The 17,027-nt window shown below is 45.1% G+C and overlaps 25 non-coding genes across 25 annotated transcripts; all 25 read right to left on the reverse strand.

Moving 5' to 3' along the window:
• Positions 1–351: 351 nt before the first annotated feature.
• On the reverse strand, positions 352–438 carry trnay-gua (transfer RNA tyrosine (anticodon GUA)). Its single transcript is given in 2 exon segments — positions 352–387; positions 402–438. It is a non-coding gene; the product is annotated as a tRNA-Tyr (tRNA).
• Positions 439–1,027: 589 nt separating this feature from the next.
• trnay-gua (transfer RNA tyrosine (anticodon GUA)) lies at positions 1,028–1,114 on the reverse strand. The gene is given in 2 exon segments: positions 1,028–1,063; positions 1,078–1,114. It is a non-coding gene; the product is annotated as a tRNA-Tyr (tRNA).
• A 589-nt stretch (positions 1,115–1,703) lies between these two features.
• On the reverse strand, positions 1,704–1,790 carry trnay-gua (transfer RNA tyrosine (anticodon GUA)). Its single transcript is given in 2 exon segments — positions 1,704–1,739; positions 1,754–1,790. It is a non-coding gene; the product is annotated as a tRNA-Tyr (tRNA).
• A 589-nt stretch (positions 1,791–2,379) lies between these two features.
• trnay-gua (transfer RNA tyrosine (anticodon GUA)) lies at positions 2,380–2,466 on the reverse strand. Its single transcript is given in 2 exon segments — positions 2,380–2,415; positions 2,430–2,466. It is a non-coding gene; the product is annotated as a tRNA-Tyr (tRNA).
• A 588-nt stretch (positions 2,467–3,054) lies between these two features.
• Positions 3,055–3,141, reverse strand: trnay-gua (transfer RNA tyrosine (anticodon GUA)). The gene is given in 2 exon segments: positions 3,055–3,090; positions 3,105–3,141. It is a non-coding gene; the product is annotated as a tRNA-Tyr (tRNA).
• A 588-nt stretch (positions 3,142–3,729) lies between these two features.
• On the reverse strand, positions 3,730–3,816 carry trnay-gua (transfer RNA tyrosine (anticodon GUA)). The gene is given in 2 exon segments: positions 3,730–3,765; positions 3,780–3,816. It is a non-coding gene; the product is annotated as a tRNA-Tyr (tRNA).
• Positions 3,817–4,405: 589 nt separating this feature from the next.
• On the reverse strand, positions 4,406–4,492 carry trnay-gua (transfer RNA tyrosine (anticodon GUA)). The gene is given in 2 exon segments: positions 4,406–4,441; positions 4,456–4,492. It is a non-coding gene; the product is annotated as a tRNA-Tyr (tRNA).
• A 587-nt stretch (positions 4,493–5,079) lies between these two features.
• trnay-gua (transfer RNA tyrosine (anticodon GUA)) lies at positions 5,080–5,166 on the reverse strand. Its single transcript is given in 2 exon segments — positions 5,080–5,115; positions 5,130–5,166. It is a non-coding gene; the product is annotated as a tRNA-Tyr (tRNA).
• Positions 5,167–5,753: 587 nt separating this feature from the next.
• On the reverse strand, positions 5,754–5,839 carry trnay-gua (transfer RNA tyrosine (anticodon GUA)). The gene is given in 2 exon segments: positions 5,754–5,789; positions 5,804–5,839. It is a non-coding gene; the product is annotated as a tRNA-Tyr (tRNA).
• Positions 5,840–6,424: 585 nt separating this feature from the next.
• On the reverse strand, positions 6,425–6,511 carry trnay-gua (transfer RNA tyrosine (anticodon GUA)). Its single transcript is given in 2 exon segments — positions 6,425–6,460; positions 6,475–6,511. It is a non-coding gene; the product is annotated as a tRNA-Tyr (tRNA).
• Positions 6,512–7,103: 592 nt separating this feature from the next.
• trnay-gua (transfer RNA tyrosine (anticodon GUA)) lies at positions 7,104–7,190 on the reverse strand. The gene is given in 2 exon segments: positions 7,104–7,139; positions 7,154–7,190. It is a non-coding gene; the product is annotated as a tRNA-Tyr (tRNA).
• Positions 7,191–7,782: 592 nt separating this feature from the next.
• On the reverse strand, positions 7,783–7,869 carry trnay-gua (transfer RNA tyrosine (anticodon GUA)). Its single transcript is given in 2 exon segments — positions 7,783–7,818; positions 7,833–7,869. It is a non-coding gene; the product is annotated as a tRNA-Tyr (tRNA).
• A 593-nt stretch (positions 7,870–8,462) lies between these two features.
• trnay-gua (transfer RNA tyrosine (anticodon GUA)) lies at positions 8,463–8,550 on the reverse strand. Its single transcript is given in 2 exon segments — positions 8,463–8,499; positions 8,514–8,550. It is a non-coding gene; the product is annotated as a tRNA-Tyr (tRNA).
• A 592-nt stretch (positions 8,551–9,142) lies between these two features.
• trnay-gua (transfer RNA tyrosine (anticodon GUA)) lies at positions 9,143–9,229 on the reverse strand. Its single transcript is given in 2 exon segments — positions 9,143–9,179; positions 9,193–9,229. It is a non-coding gene; the product is annotated as a tRNA-Tyr (tRNA).
• A 588-nt stretch (positions 9,230–9,817) lies between these two features.
• trnay-gua (transfer RNA tyrosine (anticodon GUA)) lies at positions 9,818–9,903 on the reverse strand. Its single transcript is given in 2 exon segments — positions 9,818–9,853; positions 9,868–9,903. It is a non-coding gene; the product is annotated as a tRNA-Tyr (tRNA).
• A 585-nt stretch (positions 9,904–10,488) lies between these two features.
• trnay-gua (transfer RNA tyrosine (anticodon GUA)) lies at positions 10,489–10,575 on the reverse strand. The gene is given in 2 exon segments: positions 10,489–10,524; positions 10,539–10,575. It is a non-coding gene; the product is annotated as a tRNA-Tyr (tRNA).
• A 589-nt stretch (positions 10,576–11,164) lies between these two features.
• On the reverse strand, positions 11,165–11,251 carry trnay-gua (transfer RNA tyrosine (anticodon GUA)). Its single transcript is given in 2 exon segments — positions 11,165–11,200; positions 11,215–11,251. It is a non-coding gene; the product is annotated as a tRNA-Tyr (tRNA).
• A 589-nt stretch (positions 11,252–11,840) lies between these two features.
• Positions 11,841–11,927, reverse strand: trnay-gua (transfer RNA tyrosine (anticodon GUA)). Its single transcript is given in 2 exon segments — positions 11,841–11,876; positions 11,891–11,927. It is a non-coding gene; the product is annotated as a tRNA-Tyr (tRNA).
• Positions 11,928–12,516: 589 nt separating this feature from the next.
• On the reverse strand, positions 12,517–12,603 carry trnay-gua (transfer RNA tyrosine (anticodon GUA)). The gene is given in 2 exon segments: positions 12,517–12,552; positions 12,567–12,603. It is a non-coding gene; the product is annotated as a tRNA-Tyr (tRNA).
• Positions 12,604–13,192: 589 nt separating this feature from the next.
• Positions 13,193–13,279, reverse strand: trnay-gua (transfer RNA tyrosine (anticodon GUA)). The gene is given in 2 exon segments: positions 13,193–13,228; positions 13,243–13,279. It is a non-coding gene; the product is annotated as a tRNA-Tyr (tRNA).
• Positions 13,280–13,868: 589 nt separating this feature from the next.
• On the reverse strand, positions 13,869–13,955 carry trnay-gua (transfer RNA tyrosine (anticodon GUA)). Its single transcript is given in 2 exon segments — positions 13,869–13,904; positions 13,919–13,955. It is a non-coding gene; the product is annotated as a tRNA-Tyr (tRNA).
• Positions 13,956–14,544: 589 nt separating this feature from the next.
• trnay-gua (transfer RNA tyrosine (anticodon GUA)) lies at positions 14,545–14,631 on the reverse strand. Its single transcript is given in 2 exon segments — positions 14,545–14,580; positions 14,595–14,631. It is a non-coding gene; the product is annotated as a tRNA-Tyr (tRNA).
• A 589-nt stretch (positions 14,632–15,220) lies between these two features.
• Positions 15,221–15,307, reverse strand: trnay-gua (transfer RNA tyrosine (anticodon GUA)). The gene is given in 2 exon segments: positions 15,221–15,256; positions 15,271–15,307. It is a non-coding gene; the product is annotated as a tRNA-Tyr (tRNA).
• A 589-nt stretch (positions 15,308–15,896) lies between these two features.
• Positions 15,897–15,983, reverse strand: trnay-gua (transfer RNA tyrosine (anticodon GUA)). Its single transcript is given in 2 exon segments — positions 15,897–15,932; positions 15,947–15,983. It is a non-coding gene; the product is annotated as a tRNA-Tyr (tRNA).
• Positions 15,984–16,572: 589 nt separating this feature from the next.
• Positions 16,573–16,659, reverse strand: trnay-gua (transfer RNA tyrosine (anticodon GUA)). Its single transcript is given in 2 exon segments — positions 16,573–16,608; positions 16,623–16,659. It is a non-coding gene; the product is annotated as a tRNA-Tyr (tRNA).
• Positions 16,660–17,027: the final 368 nt, after the last annotated feature.

Genomic DNA, 17,027 nt, shown 5'->3' on the forward strand with positions numbered 1-17,027 from the left:
CCCCCTCACTGCGAAATGTCTTTTTCTCTCTCCCTGTTGGTCTAGTGGTTAGGATTCGGTTCATTTACCACTGCGGCCTTGTTTTGATTCCCGCTCAGGGAAGGGCTTGCTTTTGTGGAAACACTAGGCATAAGTCAAAAACTTGGCACAATTGCAGAAAAAGTTATACTCTTCTGAGTCAGCGACCTAAGGACTGTTGCAATCTCGAGAACTCTCTGCTGCTCTACCAACATTCGAATCAAAGGTCAACAAGTGAAGATTTCTTCTCTCAGGGAAAGATATTTTTTGTCAAGCACATGTCAAAGTGCACTGCTGTCAAAAAGTTGGCGTAAGCCACAAGAAAATGTACAATCATTCGAGCCGGATTTGAACCAGCGACCTAAGGATTACAACAATTTCACCTACAGTCCTCCGCTCTACCAACTGAGATATCGAAGGGTGAGAAATGTGGTCAAACGCCATAACCTAGATGGTCAGAGGTTCGGCAGAAGCATATGTTCCCTTTAAGAAATGATTCTGCTGAGTTTGGTGGTGTCTTGGAGCTGCTGAGGATTGCCCCCAGGTCTTCGTACGTTCAACTAATGCTCTATTCCTCTGAGCTACATCCCCTTAGATTGCAAGTAGTTTCATTTGGGAATAGACAAAAAGTGAGCCGAGGAATAAAATCGCTGTTTAGCCCCCTCACTGCGAAATGTCTTTTTCTCTCTCCCTGTTGGTCTAGTGGTTAGGATTCGGTTCATTTACCACTGCGGCCTTGTTTTGATTCCCGCTCAGGGAATGGCTTGCTTTTGGGGAAACACTAGGCATAAGTCAAAAACTTGGCACAATTGCAGAAAAAGTTATACTCTTCTGAGTCAGCGACCTAAGGACTGTTGCAATCTCGAGAACTCTCTGCTGCTCTACCAACATTCGTATCAAAGGTCAACAAGTGAAGATTTCTTCTCTCAGGGAAAGATATTTTTTGTCAAGCACATGTCAAAGTGCACTGCTATCAAAAAGTTGGCGTAAGCCACAAGAAATTGTACAATCCTTCGAGCTGGATTTGAAACAGCGACCTAAGGATTACAGCAATTTCACCTACAGTCCTCCACTCTACCAACTGAGCTATCGAAGGGTGACAAATATGGTCAAACGCCATCACCTAGATGGTCAGAGGTTCGGCAGAAGCATATGTTCCCTTTAAGAAATGATTCTGCTGAGTTTGGTGGTGTCTTGGAGCTGCTGAGGATTGCCCCCAGGTCTTCGTACGTTCAACTAATGCTCTATTCCTCTGAGCTACATCCCCTTAGATTGCAAGTAGTTGCATTTGGGAATAGACAAAAAGTGAGCCGAGGAATAAAATCGCTGTTTAGCCCCCTCACTGCGAAATGTCTTTTTCTCTCTCCCTGTTGGTCTAGTGGTTAGGATTCGGTTCATTTACCACTGCGGCCTTGTTTTGATTCCCGCTCAGGGAATGGCTTGCTTTTGGGGAAACACTAGGCATAAGTCAAAAACTTGGCACAATTGCAGAAAAAGTTATACTCTTCTGAGTCAGCGACCTAAGGACTGTTGCAATCTCGAGAACTCTCTGCTGCTCTACCAACATTCGTATCAAAGGTCAACAAGTGAAGATTTCTTCTCTCAGGGAAAGATATTTTTTGTCAAGCACATGTCAAAGTGCACTGCTGTCAAAAAGTTGGCATAAGCCACAAGAAAATGTACAATCCTTCGAGCCGGATTTGAACCAGCGACCTAAGGATTACAGCAATTTCACCTACAGTCCTCCGCTCTACCAACTGCGCTATCGAAGGGTAATAAATATGGTCAAACGCCATCACCTAGATGGTCAGAGGTTCGGCAGAAGCATATGTTCCCTTTAAGAAATGATTCTGCTGAGTTTGGTGGTGTCTTGGAGCTGCTGAGGATTGCCCCCAGGTCTTCGTACGTTCAACTAATGCTCTATTCCTCTGAGCTACATCCCCTTAGATTGCAAGTAGTTGCATTTGGGAATAGACAAAAAGTGAGCCGAGGAATAAAATCACTGTTTAGCCCCCTCACTGCGAAATGTCTTTTTCACTCTCCCTGTTGGTCTAGTGGTTAGGATTCGGTTCATTTACCACCGCGGCCTGGGTTTGATTCCCGCTCAGTGAATGGCTTGCTTTTGGGGAAACACTAGGCATAAGTCAAAAACTTGGCACAATTGCAGAAAAAGTTATACTCTTCTGAGTCAGCGACCTAAGGACTGTTGCAATCTCGAGAACTCTCTGCTGCTCTACCAACATTCGTATCAAAGGTCAACAAGTGAAGATTTCTTCTTTCAGGGAAAGATATTTTTTGTCAAGCACATGTCAAAGTGCACTGCTATCAAAAAGTTGGCGTAAGCCACAAGAAATTGTACAATCCTTCGAGCTGGATTTGAACCAGCGACCTAAGGATTACAGCAATTTCACCTACAGTCCTCCACTCTACCAACTGAGCTATCGAAGGGTGACAAATATGGTCAAACGCCATCACCTAGATGGTCAGAGGTTCGGCAGAAGCATATGTTCCCTTTAAGAAATGATTCTGCTGAGTTTGGTGGTGTCTTGGAGCTGCTGAGGATTGCCCCCAGGTCTTCGTACGTTCAACTAATGCTCTATTCCTCTGAGCTACATCCCCTTAGATTGCAAGTAGTTGCATTTGGGAATAGACAAAAAGTGAGCCGAGGAATAAAATCGCTGTTTAGCCCCCTCACTGCGAAATGTCTTTTTCTCTCTCCCTGTTGGTCTAGTGGTTAGGATTCGGTTCATTTACCACTGCGGCCTTGTTTTGATTCCCGCTCAGGGAATGGCTTGCTTTTGGGGAAACACTAGGCATAAGTCAAAACTTGGCACAATTGCAGAAAAAGTTATACTCTTCTGAGTCAGCGACCTAAGGACTGTTGCAATCTCGAGAACTCTCTGCTGCTCTACCAACATTCGTATCAAAGGTCAACAAGTGAAGATTTCTTCTTTCAGGGAAAGATATTTTTTGTCAAGCACATGTCAAAGTGCACTGCTGTCAAAAAGTTGGCATAAGCCACAAGAAAATGTACAATCCTTCGAGCCGGATTTGAACCAGCGACCTAAGGATTACAGCAATTTCACCTACAGTCCTCCGCTCTACCAACTGCGCTATCGAAGGGTAATAAATATGGTCAAACGCCATCACCTAGATGGTCAGAGGTTCGGCAGAAGCATATGTTCCCTTTAAGAAATGATTCTGCTGAGTTTGGTGGTGTCTTGGAGCTGCTGAGGATTGCCCCCAGGTCTTCGTACGTTCAACTAATGCTCTATTCCTCTGAGCTACATCCCCTTAGATTGCAAGTAGTTGCATTTGGGAATAGACAAAAAGTGAGCCGAGGAATAAAATCGCTTTTTAGCCCCCTCACTGCGAAATGTCTTTTTCTCTCTCCCTGTTGGTCTAGTGGTTAGGATTCGGTTCATTTACCACTGCGGCCTTGTTTTGATTCCCGCTCAGGGAAGGGCTTGCTTTTGTGGAAACACTAGGCATAAGTCAAAAACTTGGCACAATTGCAGAAAAAGTTATACTCTTCTGAGTCAGCGACGTAAGGACTGTTGCAATCTCGAGAACTCTCTGCTGCTCTAACAACATTGGTATCAAAGGTCAACAAGTGAAGATTTCTTCTCTCAGGGAAAGATATTTTTGTCAAGCACATGTCAAAGTGCACTGCTGTCAAAAAGTTGGCGTAAGCCACAAGAAAATGTACAATCATTCGAGCCGGATTTGAACCAGTGACCTAAGGATTACAACAATTTCACCTACAGTCCTCCGCTCTACCAACTGAGCTATCGAAGGGTGAGAAATGTGGTCAAACGCCATAACCTAGATGGTCAGAGGTTCGGCAGAAGCATATGTTCCCTTTAAGAAATGATTCTGCTGAGTTTGGTGGTGTCTTGGAGCTGCTGAAGATTGCCCCCAGGTCTTCGTACGTTCAACTAATGCTCTATTCCTCTGAGCTACATCCCCTTAGATTGCAAGTAGTTGCATTTGGGAATAGACAAAAAGTGAGCCGAGGAATAAAATCACTGTTTAGCCCCCTCACTGCGAAATGTCTTTTTCACTCTCCCTGTTGGTCTAGTGGTTAGGATTCGGTTCATTTACCACCGCGGCCTGGGTTTGATTCCCGCTCAGTGAATGGCTTGCTTTTGGGGAAACACTAGGCATAAGTCAAAAACTTGGCACAATTGCAGAAAAAGTTATACTCTTCTGAGTCAGCGACCTAAGGACTGTTGCAATCTCGAGAACTCTCTGCTGCTCTACCAACATTCGTATCAAAGGTCAACAAGTGAAGATTTCTTCTTTCAGGGAAAGATATTTTTTGTCAAGCACATGTCAAAGTGCACTGCTATCAAAAAGTTGGCGTAAGCCACAAGAAATTGTACAATCCTTCGAGCTGGATTTGAACCAGCGACCTAAGGATTACAGCAATTTCACCTACAGTCCTCCACTCTACCAACTGAGCTATCGAAGGGTGACAAATATGGTCAAACGCCATCACCTAGATGGTCAGAGGTTCGGCAGAAGCATATGTTCCCTTTAAGAAATGATTCTGCTGAGTTTGGTGGTGTCTTGGAGCTGCTGAGGATTGCCCCCAGGTCTTCGTACGTTCAACTAATGCTCTATTCCTCTGAGCTACATCCCCTTAGATTGCAAGTAGTTGCATTTGGGAATAGACAAAAAGTGAGCCGAGGAATAAAATCGCTGTTTAGCCCCCTCACTGCGAAATGTCTTTTTCTCTCTCCCTGTTGGTCTAGTGGTTAGGATTCGGTTCATTTACCACTGCGGCCTTGTTTTGATTCCCGCTCAGGGAATGGCTTGCTTTTGGGGAAACACTAGGCATAAGTCAAAAACTTGGCACAATTGCAGAAAAGTTATACTCTTCTGAGTCAGCGACCTAAGGACTGTTGCAATCTCGAGAACTCTCTGCTGCTCTACCAACATTCGTATCAAAGGTCAACAAGTGAAGATTTCTTCTTTCAGGGAAAGATATTTTTGTCAAGCACATGTCAAAGTGCACTGCTATCAAAAAGTTGGCGTAAGCCACAAGAAATTGTACAATCCTTCGAGCTGGATTTGAACCAGCGACCTAAGGATTACAGCAATTTCACCTACAGTCCTCCACTCTACCAACTGAGCTATCGAAGGGTGACAAATATGGTCAAACGCCATCACCTAGATGGTCAGAGGTTCGGCAGAAGCATATGTTCCCTTTAAGAAATGATTCTGCTGAGTTTGGTGGTGTCTTGGAGCTGCTGAGGATTGCCCCCAGGTCTTCGTACGTTCAACTAATGCTCTATTCCTCTGAGCTACATCCCCTTAGATTGCAAGTAGTTGCATTTGGGAATAGACAAAAAGTGAGCCGAGGAATAAAATCGCTGTTTAGCCCCCTCACTGCGAAATGTCTTTTTCTCTCTCCCTGTTGGTCTAGTGGTTAGGATTCGGTTCATTTACCACTGCGGCCTTGTTTTGATTCCCGCTCAGGGAATGGCTTGCTTTTGGGGAAACACTAGGCATAAGTCAAAAACTTGGCACAATTGCAGAAAAAGTTATACTCTTCTGAGTCAGCGACCTAAGGACTGTTGCAATCTCGAGAACTCTCTGCTGCTCTACCAACATTCGTATCAAAGGTCAACAAGTGAAGATTTCTTCTCTCATGGAAAGATATTTTTTGTCAAGCACATGTCAAAGTGCACTGCTGTCAAAAAGTTGGCATAAGCCACAAGAATGTACAATCCTTCGAGCCGGATTTGAACCAGCGACCTAAGGATTACAGCAATTTCACCTACAGTCCTCCGCTCTACAACTGAGCTATCGAAGGGTAATAATATGGTCAAACGCCATCACCTAGATGGTCAGAGGTTCGGCAGAAGCATATGTTCCCTTTAAGAAATGATTCTGCTGAGTTTGGTGGTGTCTTGGAGCTGCTGAGGATTGCCCCAGGTCTTGTACGTTCAACTAATGCTCTATTCCTCTGAGCTACATCCCCTTAGATTGCAAGTAGTTGCATTTGGGAATAGACAAAAGTGAGCCGAGGAATAAAATCGCTGTTTAGCCCCATCACTGTGAAATGTCTTTTTCTCTCTCCCTGTTGGTCTAGTGGTTAGGATTCGGTTCATTTACCACTGCGGCCTTGTTTTGATTCCCGCTCAGGGAAGGGCTTTGCTTTTGGGGAAACACTAGGCATAAGTCAAAAACTTGGCACAATTGCAGAAAAGTTATACTCTTCTGAGTCAGCGACCTAAGGACTGTTGCAATCTCGAGAACTCTCTGCTGTTCTACCAACATTCGTATCAAAGGCAACAAGTGAAGTTTTCTTCTCTCAGGGAAAGATATTTTTTGTCAAGCACATGTCCAAGTGTACTGCTGTCAAAAAGTTTGGCATAAGCCACAAGAAAATGTACAATCCTTCGAGCCGGATTTGAACCAGCGACCTAAGGATTACAGCAATTTCACCTACAGTCCTCCGCTCTACCAACTGAGCTATCGAAGGTAAATAGTATGGTCAAACGCCATCACCTAGATGGTCAGAGGTTCGGCAGAAGCATATGTTCCCTTTAAGAAATGATTCTGCTGAGTTTGGTGGTGTCTTGGAGCTGCTGAGGATTGCCCCCAGGTTCTTCGTACGTTCAACTAATGCTTCTATTCCTCTGAGCTACATCCCTTAGATTGCCAAGTAGTTGCAATTTGGGAAATAGACAAAAAGAAGTGAGCCGAGGAATAAAATCGCTGTGTTAGGCCCATCACTGCGAAATGTCTTTTTCTCTCTCCCTGTTGGTCTAGTGGTTAGGATTCGGTTCATTACCACTGCGGCCTGGGTTTGATTCCCGCTCAGGGAATGGCTTGCTTTGGGGAAACACTAGGCATAAGTCAAAACTTGGCACAATTGCAGAAAAAGTTATACTCTTCTGAGTCAGCGACCTAAGGACTGTTGCAATCTCGAGAACTCTCTGCTGCTCTACCAACATTCGTATCAAAGGTCAACAAGTGAAGTTTTCTTCTCTCAGGGAAAGATATTTTTGTCAAGCACATGTCAAAGTGCACTGCTGTCAAAAGTTGGCGTAAGCCACAAGAAAATGTACAATCCCTTCGAGCCGGATTTGAACCAGCGACCTAAGGATTACAGCAATTTCACCTACAGTCCTCCGCTCTACCAACTGAGCTATCGAAAGGGTGACAAATGTTGTCAAACGCCATCACCTAGAATGGTCAGAGGTTCGGGCAGAAGCATATGTTCCCTTTAAGAAATGATTCTGCTGAGTTTGGTGTGTCTTGGAGCTGCTGAGGATTGCCCCCAGGTCTTCGTACGTTCAACTAATGCTCTATTCCTCTGAGCTACATCCCCTTAGATTGCAAGTAGTTGCATTTGGGAATAGACAAAAAGTGAGCCGAGGAATAAAATCGCTGTTTAGCCCCTCACTGCGAAATGTCTTTTTCTCTCTCCCTGTTGGTCTAGTGGTTAGGATTCGGTTCATTTACCACCGGCGGCCTGGGTTTGATTCCCGCTCAGGGAATGGCTTGCTTTTGGGGAAACACTAGGCATAAGTCAAAAACTTGGCACTATTGGCAGTAAAAGTTATACTCTTCTGAGTCAGCGACCTAAGGACTGTTGCAATCTCGAGAACTCTCTGCTGCTCTACCAACATTCGTATCAAAGGTCAACAAGTGAAGATTTCTTCTCTCAGGGAAAGATATTTTTTGTCAAGCACATGTCAAAGTGCACTGCTGTCAAAAAGTTGGCGTAAGCCACAAGAAAATGTACAATCCTTCGAGCCGGATTTGAACCAGCGACCTAAGGATTACAGCAATTTCACCTACAGTCTTCCCCTCTACCAACTGAGCTATCAAAAGGGTGACAAATGTGGTCAAACGCCATCACCTAGATGGTCAGAGGTTCGGCAGAAGCATATGTTCCCTTTAAGAAATTGATTCTGCTGAGTTTGGTGGTGTCTTGGAGCTGGCTGAGGATTGCCCCCAGGTCTTCGTACGTTCAACTAATGCTCTATTCCTCTGAGCTACATCCCCTTAGATTGCAAGTAGTTGCATTTTGGGAATAGACAAAAAGTGAGCCGAGGAATAAAATCGCTGTTTAGCCCCCTCACTGCGAAATGTCTTTTTCTCTCTCCCTGTTGGTCTAGTGGTTAGGATTCGGTTCATTTACCACCCGCGGCCTGGGTTTGATTCCCGCTCAGGGAATGGCTTGCTTTTGGGGAAACACTAGGCATAAGTCAAAAACTTGCACAATTGCAGAAAAAGTTATACTCTTCTGAGTCAGCGACCTAAGGACTGTTGCAATCTCGAGAACTCTCTGCTGCTCTACCAACATTCGTATCAAAGGTCAACAAGTGAAGATTTCTTCTCTCAGGAAAGATATTTTTTGTCAAGCACATGTTCAAAGTGCACTGCTGTCAAAAAGTTGGCGTAAGCCACAAGAAAATGTACAATCCTTCGAGCCGGAATTTGAACCAGCGACCTAAGGATTACAGCAATTTCACCTACAGTCCTCCGCTCTACCAACTGAGCTATCGAAAGGTGACCAAATGTGGTCAAACGCCATCACCTAGATGGTCAGATGTTCGGCAGAAGCATATGTTCCCTTTAAGAAATTGATTCTGCTGAGTTTGGTGGTGTCTTGGAGCTGCTGAGGATTGCCCCCAGGTCTTCGTACGTTCAACTAATGCTCTATTCCTCTGAGCTACATCCCCTTAGATTGCAAGTAGTTGCATTTGGGAATATACAAAAAGTGAGCCGAGGAATAAAATCGCTGTTTAGCCCCCTCACTGGCGAAATGTCTTTTTCTCTCTCCCTGTTGGTCTAGTGGTTAGGATTCGGTTCATTTACCACCGCGGCCTGGGTTTGATTCCCGCTCAGGGAATGGCTTGCTTTTGGGGAAACACTAGGCATAAGTCAAAAACTTTGGCACAATTGCAGAAAAGTTATACTCTTCTGAGTCAGCGACCTAAGGACTGTTGCAATCCTCGAGAACTCTCTGCTGCTCTACCAACATTCGTATCAAAGGTCAACAAGTGAAGATTTCTTCTCTCAGGGAAATATATTTTTGTCAAGCACATGTCAAAGTGCACTGCTGTCAAAAAGTTGGCGTAAGCCACAAGAAAATGTACAATCCTTCGAGCAGGATTTGAACCAGCGGACCTAAGGATTACAGCAATTCACCTACAGTCCTCCGCTCTACCAACTGAGCTATCGAAGGGTGACAAATGTGGTCAAACGCCATCACCTAGATGGTCAGAGGTTCGGCAGAAGCATATGTTCCCTTTAAGAAATGATTCTGCTGAGTTTGGTGGTGTCTTGGAGCTGCTGAGGATTGCCCCCAGGTCTTCGTACGTTCAACTAATGCTCTATTCCTCTGAGCTACATCCCCTTAGATTGCCAAGTAGTTGCATTTGGGAATAGACAAAAAGTGAGCCGAGGAATAAAATCGCTGTTTAGCCCCCTCACTGCGAAATGTCTTTTTCTCTCTCCCTGTTGGTCTAGTGGTTAGGATCGGTTTCATTTACCACTGCGGCCGGGTTTGATCCCGCTCAGGGAATGGCTTGCTTTTGGGGGAAACACTAGGCATAAGTCAAAAACTTGGCACTATTGCAGTAAAAGTTATACTCTTCTGAGTCAGCGACCTAAGGACTGTTGCAATCTCGAGAACTCTCTGCTGCTCTACCAACATTCGTATCAAAGGTCAACAAGTGAAGATTTCTTCTCTCAGGGAAAGATATTTTTTGTCAAGCACATGTCAAAGTGCACTGCTGTCAAAAAGTTGGCGTAAGCCACAAGAAAATTAGAATCCTTCGAGCCGGATTTGAACCAGCGACCTAAGGATTACAGCAATTTCACCTACAGTCCTCCGCTCTACCAACTGACTATCGAAGGTGACAAATGTGGTCAACGCCATCACCTAGATGGTCAGAGGTTCGGGCAGAAGCATATGTTCCCTTTAAGAATGATCTGCTGAGTTTGGTGGCTGTCTTGGAGCTGCTGAGGATTGCCCCAGGTCTTCGTACGTTCAACTAATGCTCTATTCCTCTGAGCTACATCCCCTTAGATTGCAAGTAGTTTGCATTTGGAATAGACAAAAAGTGAGCCGAGGAATAAAATCGCTGTTTAGCCCCTCACTGCGAAATGTCTTTTTCTCTCTCCCTGTTGGTCTAGTGGTTAGGATTCGGTTCATTTACCACCGCGGCCTGGGTTTGATTCCCGCTCAGGGAATGGCTTGCTTTTGGGGAAACACTAGGCATAAGTCAAAAACTTGGCACAATTGCAGAAAAAGTTATACTCTTCTGAGTCAGCGACCTAAGGACTGTTGCAATCTCGAGAACTCTCTGCTGCTCTACCAACATTCGTATCAAAGGTCAACAAGTGAAGATTTCTTCTCTCAGGGAAAGATATTTTTTGTCAAGCACATGTCAAAGTGCACTGCTGTCAAAAAGTTGGCGTAAGCCACAAGAAAATGTACAATCCTTCGAGCCGGATTTGAACCAGCGACCTAAGGATTACAGCAATTTCACCTACAGTCCTCCGCTCTACCAACTGAGCTATCGAAGGGTGACAAATGTGGTCAAACGCCATCACCTAGATGGTCAGAGGTTCGGCAGAAGCATATGTTCCCTTTAAGAAATGATTCTGCTGAGTTTGGTGGTGTCTTGGAGCTGCTGAGGATTGCCCCCAGGTCTTCGTACGTTCAACTAATGCTCTATTCCTCTGAGCTACATCCCCTTAGATTGCAAGTAGTTGCATTTGGGAATAGACAAAAAGTGAGCCGAGGAATAAAATCGCTGTTTAGCCCCCTCACTGCGAAATGTCTTTTTCTCTCTCCCTGTTGGTCTAGTGGTTAGGATTCGGTTCATTTACCACCGCGGCCTGGGTTTGATTCCCGCTCAGGGAATGGCTTGCTTTTGGGGAAACACTAGGCATAAGTCAAAAACTTGGCACAATTGCAGAAAAAGTTATACTCTTCTGAGTCAGCGACCTAAGGACTGTTGCAATCTCGAGAACTCTCTGCTGCTCTACCAACATTCGTATCAAAGGTCAACAAGTGAAGATTTCTTCTCTCAGGGAAAGATATTTTTTGTCAAGCACATGTCAAAGTGCACTGCTGTCAAAAAGTTGGCGTAAGCCACAAGAAAATGTACAATCCTTCGAGCCGGATTTGAACCAGCGACCTAAGGATTACAGCAATTTCACCTACAGTCCTCCGCTCTACCAACTGAGCTATCGAAGGGTGACAAATGTGGTCAAACGCCATCACCTAGATGGTCAGAGGTTCGGCAGAAGCATATGTTCCCTTTAAGAAATGATTCTGCTGAGTTTGGTGGTGTCTTGGAGCTGCTGAGGATTGCCCCCAGGTCTTCGTACGTTCAACTAATGCTCTATTCCTCTGAGCTACATCCCCTTAGATTGCAAGTAGTTGCATTTGGGAATAGACAAAAAGTGAGCCGAGGAATAAAATCGCTGTTTAGCCCCCTCACTGCGAAATGTCTTTTTCTCTCTCCCTGTTGGTCTAGTGGTTAGGATTCGGTTCATTTACCACCGCGGCCTGGGTTTGATTCCCGCTCAGGGAATGGCTTGCTTTTGGGGAAACACTAGGCATAAGTCAAAAACTTGGCACAATTGCAGAAAAAGTTATACTCTTCTGAGTCAGCGACCTAAGGACTGTTGCAATCTCGAGAACTCTCTGCTGCTCTACCAACATTCGTATCAAAGGTCAACAAGTGAAGATTTCTTCTCTCAGGGAAAGATATTTTTTGTCAAGCACATGTCAAAGTGCACTGCTGTCAAAAAGTTGGCGTAAGCCACAAGAAAATGTACAATCCTTCGAGCCGGATTTGAACCAGCGACCTAAGGATTACAGCAATTTCACCTACAGTCCTCCGCTCTACCAACTGAGCTATCGAAGGGTGACAAATGTGGTCAAACGCCATCACCTAGATGGTCAGAGGTTCGGCAGAAGCATATGTTCCCTTTAAGAAATGATTCTGCTGAGTTTGGTGGTGTCTTGGAGCTGCTGAGGATTGCCCCCAGGTCTTCGTACGTTCAACTAATGCTCTATTCCTCTGAGCTACATCCCCTTAGATTGCAAGTAGTTGCATTTGGGAATAGACAAAAAGTGAGCCGAGGAATAAAATCGCTGTTTAGCCCCCTCACTGCGAAATGTCTTTTTCTCTCTCCCTGTTGGTCTAGTGGTTAGGATTCGGTTCATTTACCACCGCGGCCTGGGTTTGATTCCCGCTCAGGGAATGGCTTGCTTTTGGGGAAACACTAGGCATAAGTCAAAAACTTGGCACAATTGCAGAAAAAGTTATACTCTTCTGAGTCAGCGACCTAAGGACTGTTGCAATCTCGAGAACTCTCTGCTGCTCTACCAACATTCGTATCAAAGGTCAACAAGTGAAGATTTCTTCTCTCAGGGAAAGATATTTTTTGTCAAGCACATGTCAAAGTGCACTGCTGTCAAAAAGTTGGCGTAAGCCACAAGAAAATGTACAATCCTTCGAGCCGGATTTGAACCAGCGACCTAAGGATTACAGCAATTTCACCTACAGTCCTCCGCTCTACCAACTGAGCTATCGAAGGGTGACAAATGTGGTCAAACGCCATCACCTAGATGGTCAGAGGTTCGGCAGAAGCATATGTTCCCTTTAAGAAATGATTCTGCTGAGTTTGGTGGTGTCTTGGAGCTGCTGAGGATTGCCCCCAGGTCTTCGTACGTTCAACTAATGCTCTATTCCTCTGAGCTACATCCCCTTAGATTGCAAGTAGTTGCATTTGGGAATAGACAAAAAGTGAGCCGAGGAATAAAATCGCTGTTTAGCCCCCTCACTGCGAAATGTCTTTTTCTCTCTCCCTGTTGGTCTAGTGGTTAGGATTCGGTTCATTTACCACCGCGGCCTGGGTTTGATTCCCGCTCAGGGAATGGCTTGCTTTTGGGGAAACACTAGGCATAAGTCAAAAACTTGGCACAATTGCAGAAAAAGTTATACTCTTCTGAGTCAGCGACCTAAGGACTGTTGCAATCTCGAGAACTCTCTGCTGCTCTACCAACATTCGTATCAAAGGTCAACAAGTGAAGATTTCTTCTCTCAGGGAAAGATATTTTTTGTCAAGCACATGTCAAAGTGCACTGCTGTCAAAAAGTTGGCGTAAGCCACAAGAAAATGTACAATCCTTCGAGCCGGATTTGAACCAGCGACCTAAGGATTACAGCAATTTCACCTACAGTCCTCCGCTCTACCAACTGAGCTATCGAAGGGTGACAAATGTGGTCAAACGCCATCACCTAGATGGTCAGAGGTTCGGCAGAAGCATATGTTCCCTTTAAGAAATGATTCTGCTGAGTTTGGTGGTGTCTTGGAGCTGCTGAGGATTGCCCCCAGGTCTTCGTACGTTCAACTAATGCTCTATTCCTCTGAGCTACATCCCCTTAGATTGCAAGTAGTTGCATTTGGGAATAGACAAAAAGTGAGCCGAGGAATAAAATCGCTGTTTAGCCCCCTCACTGCGAAATGTCTTTTTCTCTCTCCCTGTTGGTCTAGTGGTTAGGATTCGGTTCATTTACCACCGCGGCCTGGGTTTGATTCCCGCTCAGGGAATGGCTTGCTTTTGGGGAAACACTAGGCATAAGTCAAAAACTTGGCACAATTGCAGAAAAAGTTATACTCTTCTGAGTCAGCGACCTAAGGACTGTTGCAATCTCGAGAACTCTCTGCTGCTCTACCAACATTCGTATCAAAGGTCAACAAGTGAAGATTTCTTCTCTCAGGGAAAGATATTTTTTGTCAAGCACATGTCAAAGTGCACTGCTGTCAAAAAGTTGGCGTAAGCCACAAGAAAATGTACAATCCTTCGAGCCGGATTTGAACCAGCGACCTAAGGATTACAGCAATTTCACCTACAGTCCTCCGCTCTACCAACTGAGCTATCGAAGGGTGACAAATGTGGTCAAACGCCATCACCTAGATGGTCAGAGGTTCGGCAGAAGCATATGTTCCCTTTAAGAAATGATTCTGCTGAGTTTGGTGGTGTCTTGGAGCTGCTGAGGATTGCCCCCAGGTCTTCGTACGTTCAACTAATGCTCTATTCCTCTGAGCTACATCCCCTTAGATTGCAAGTAGTTGCATTTGGGAATAGACAAAAAGTGAGCCGAGGAATAAAATCGCTGTTTAGCCCCCTCACTGCGAAATGTCTTTTTCTCTCTCCCTGTTGGTCTAGTGGTTAGGATTCGGTTCATTTACCACCGCGGCCTGGGTTTGATTCCCGCTCAGGGAATGGCTTGCTTTTGGGGAAACACTAGGCATAAGTCAAAAACTTGGCACAATTGCAGAAAAAGTTATACTCTTCTGAGTCAGCGACCTAAGGACTGTTGCAATCTCGAGAACTCTCTGCTGCTCTACCAACATTCGTATCAAAGGTCAACAAGTGAAGATTTCTTCTCTCAGGGAAAGATATTTTTTGTCAAGCACATGTCAAAGTGCACTGCTGTCAAAAAGTTGGCGTAAGCCACAAGAAAATGTACAATCCTTCGAGCCGGATTTGAACCAGCGACCTAAGGATTACAGCAATTTCACCTACAGTCCTCCGCTCTACCAACTGAGCTATCGAAGGGTGACAAATGTGGTCAAACGCCATCACCTAGATGGTCAGAGGTTCGGCAGAAGCATATGTTCCCTTTAAGAAATGATTCTGCTGAGTTTGGTGGTGTCTTGGAGCTGCTGAGGATTGCCCCCAGGTCTTCGTACGTTCAACTAATGCTCTATTCCTCTGAGCTACATCCCCTTAGATTGCAAGTAGTTGCATTTGGGAATAGACAAAAAGTGAGCCGAGGAATAAAATCGCTGTTTAGCCCCCTCACTGCGAAATGTCTTTTTCTCTCTCCCTGTTGGTCTAGTGGTTAGGATTCGGTTCATTTACCACCGCGGCCTGGGTTTGATTCCCGCTCAGGGAATGGCTTGCTTTTGGGGAAACACTAGGCATAAGTCAAAAACTTGGCACAATTGCAGAAAAAGTTATACTCTTCTGAGTCAGCGACCTAAGGACTGTTGCAATCTCGAGAACTCTCTGCTGCTCTACCAACATTCGTATCAAAGGTCAACAAGTGAAGATTTCTTCTCTCAGGGAAAGATATTTTTTGTCAAGCACATGTCAAAGTGCACTGCTGTCAAAAAGTTGGCGTAAGCCACAAGAAAATGTACAATCCTTCGAGCCGGATTTGAACCAGCGACCTAAGGATTACAGCAATTTCACCTACAGTCCTCCGCTCTACCAACTGAGCTATCGAAGGGTGACAAATGTGGTCAAACGCCATCACCTAGATGGTCAGAGGTTCGGCAGAAGCATATGTTCCCTTTAAGAAATGATTCTGCTGAGTTTGGTGGTGTCTTGGAGCTGCTGAGGATTGCCCCCAGGTCTTCGTACGTTCAACTAATGCTCTATTCCTCTGAGCTACATCCCCTTAGATTGCAAGTAGTTGCATTTGGGAATAGACAAAAAGTGAGCCGAGGAATAAAATCGCTGTTTAGCCCCCTCACTGCGAAATGTCTTTTTCTCTCTCCCTGTTGGTCTAGTGGTTAGGATTCGGTTCATTTACCACCGCGGCCTGGGTTTGATTCCCGCTCAGGGAATGGCTTGCTTTTGGGGAAACACTAGGCATAAGTCAAAAACTTGGCACAATTGCAGAAAAAGTTATACTCTTCTGAGTCAGCGACCTAAGGACTGTTGCAATCTCGAGAACTCTCTGCTGCTCTACCAACATTCGTATCAAAGGTCAACAAGTGAAGATTTCTTCTCTCAGGGAAAGATATTTTTTGTCAAGCACATGTCAAAGTGCACTGCTGTCAAAAAGTTGGCGTAAGCCACAAGAAAATGTACAATCCTTCGAGCCGGATTTGAACCAGCGACCTAAGGATTACAGCAATTTCACCTACAGTCCTCCGCTCTACCAACTGAGCTATCGAAGGGTGACAAATGTGGTCAAACGCCATCACCTAGATGGTCAGAGGTTCGGCAGAAGCATATGTTCCCTTTAAGAAATGATTCTGCTGAGTTTGGTGGTGTCTTGGAGCTGCTGAGGATTGCCCCCAGGTCTTCGTACGTTCAACTAATGCTCTATTCCTCTGAGCTACATCCCCTTAGATTGCAAGTAGTTGCATTTGGGAATAGACAAAAAGTGAGCCGAGGAATAAAATCGCTGTTTAGCCCCCTCACTGCGAAATGTCTTTTTCTCTCTCCCTGTTGGTCTAGTGGTTAGGATTCGGTTCATTTACCACCGCGGCCTGGGTTTGATTCCCGCTCAGGGAATGGCTTGCTTTTGGGGAAACACTAGGCATAAGTCAAAAACTTGGCACAATTGCAGAAAAAGTTATACTCTTCTGAGTCAGCGACCTAAGGACTGTTGCAATCTCGAGAACTCTCTGCTGCTCTACCAACATTCGTATCAAAGGTCAACAAGTGAAGATTTCTTCTCTCAGGGAAAGATATTTTTTGTCAAGCACATGTCAAAGTGCACTGCTGTCAAAAAGTTGGCGTAAGCCACAAGAAAATGTACAATCCTTCGAGCCGGATTTGAACCAGCGACCTAAGGATTACAGCAATTTCACCTACAGTCCTCCGCTCTACCAACTGAGCTATCGAAGGGTGACAAATGTGGTCAAACGCCATCACCTAGATGGTCAGAGGTTCGGCAGAAGCATATGTTCCCTTTAAGAAATGATTCTGCTGAGTTTGGTGGTGTCTTGGAGCTGCTGAGGATTGCCCCCAGGTCTTCGTACGTTCAACTAATGCTCTATTCCTCTGAGCTACATCCCCTTAGATTGCAAGTAGTTGCATTTGGGAATAGACAAAAAGTGAGCCGAGGAATAAAATCGCTGTTTAGCCCCCTCACTGCGAAATGTCTTTTTCTCTCTCCCTGTTGGTCTAGTGGTTAGGATTCGGTTCATTTACCACCGCGGCCTGGGTTTGATTCCCGCTCAGGGAATGGCTTGCTTTTGGGGAAACACTAGGCA

The sequence above is a fragment of the Oncorhynchus kisutch genome, unplaced genomic scaffold (assembly GCF_002021735.2).
Source record: "Oncorhynchus kisutch isolate 150728-3 unplaced genomic scaffold, Okis_V2 scaffold1586, whole genome shotgun sequence".
Taxonomy (NCBI): domain Eukaryota; kingdom Metazoa; phylum Chordata; class Actinopteri; order Salmoniformes; family Salmonidae; genus Oncorhynchus; species Oncorhynchus kisutch.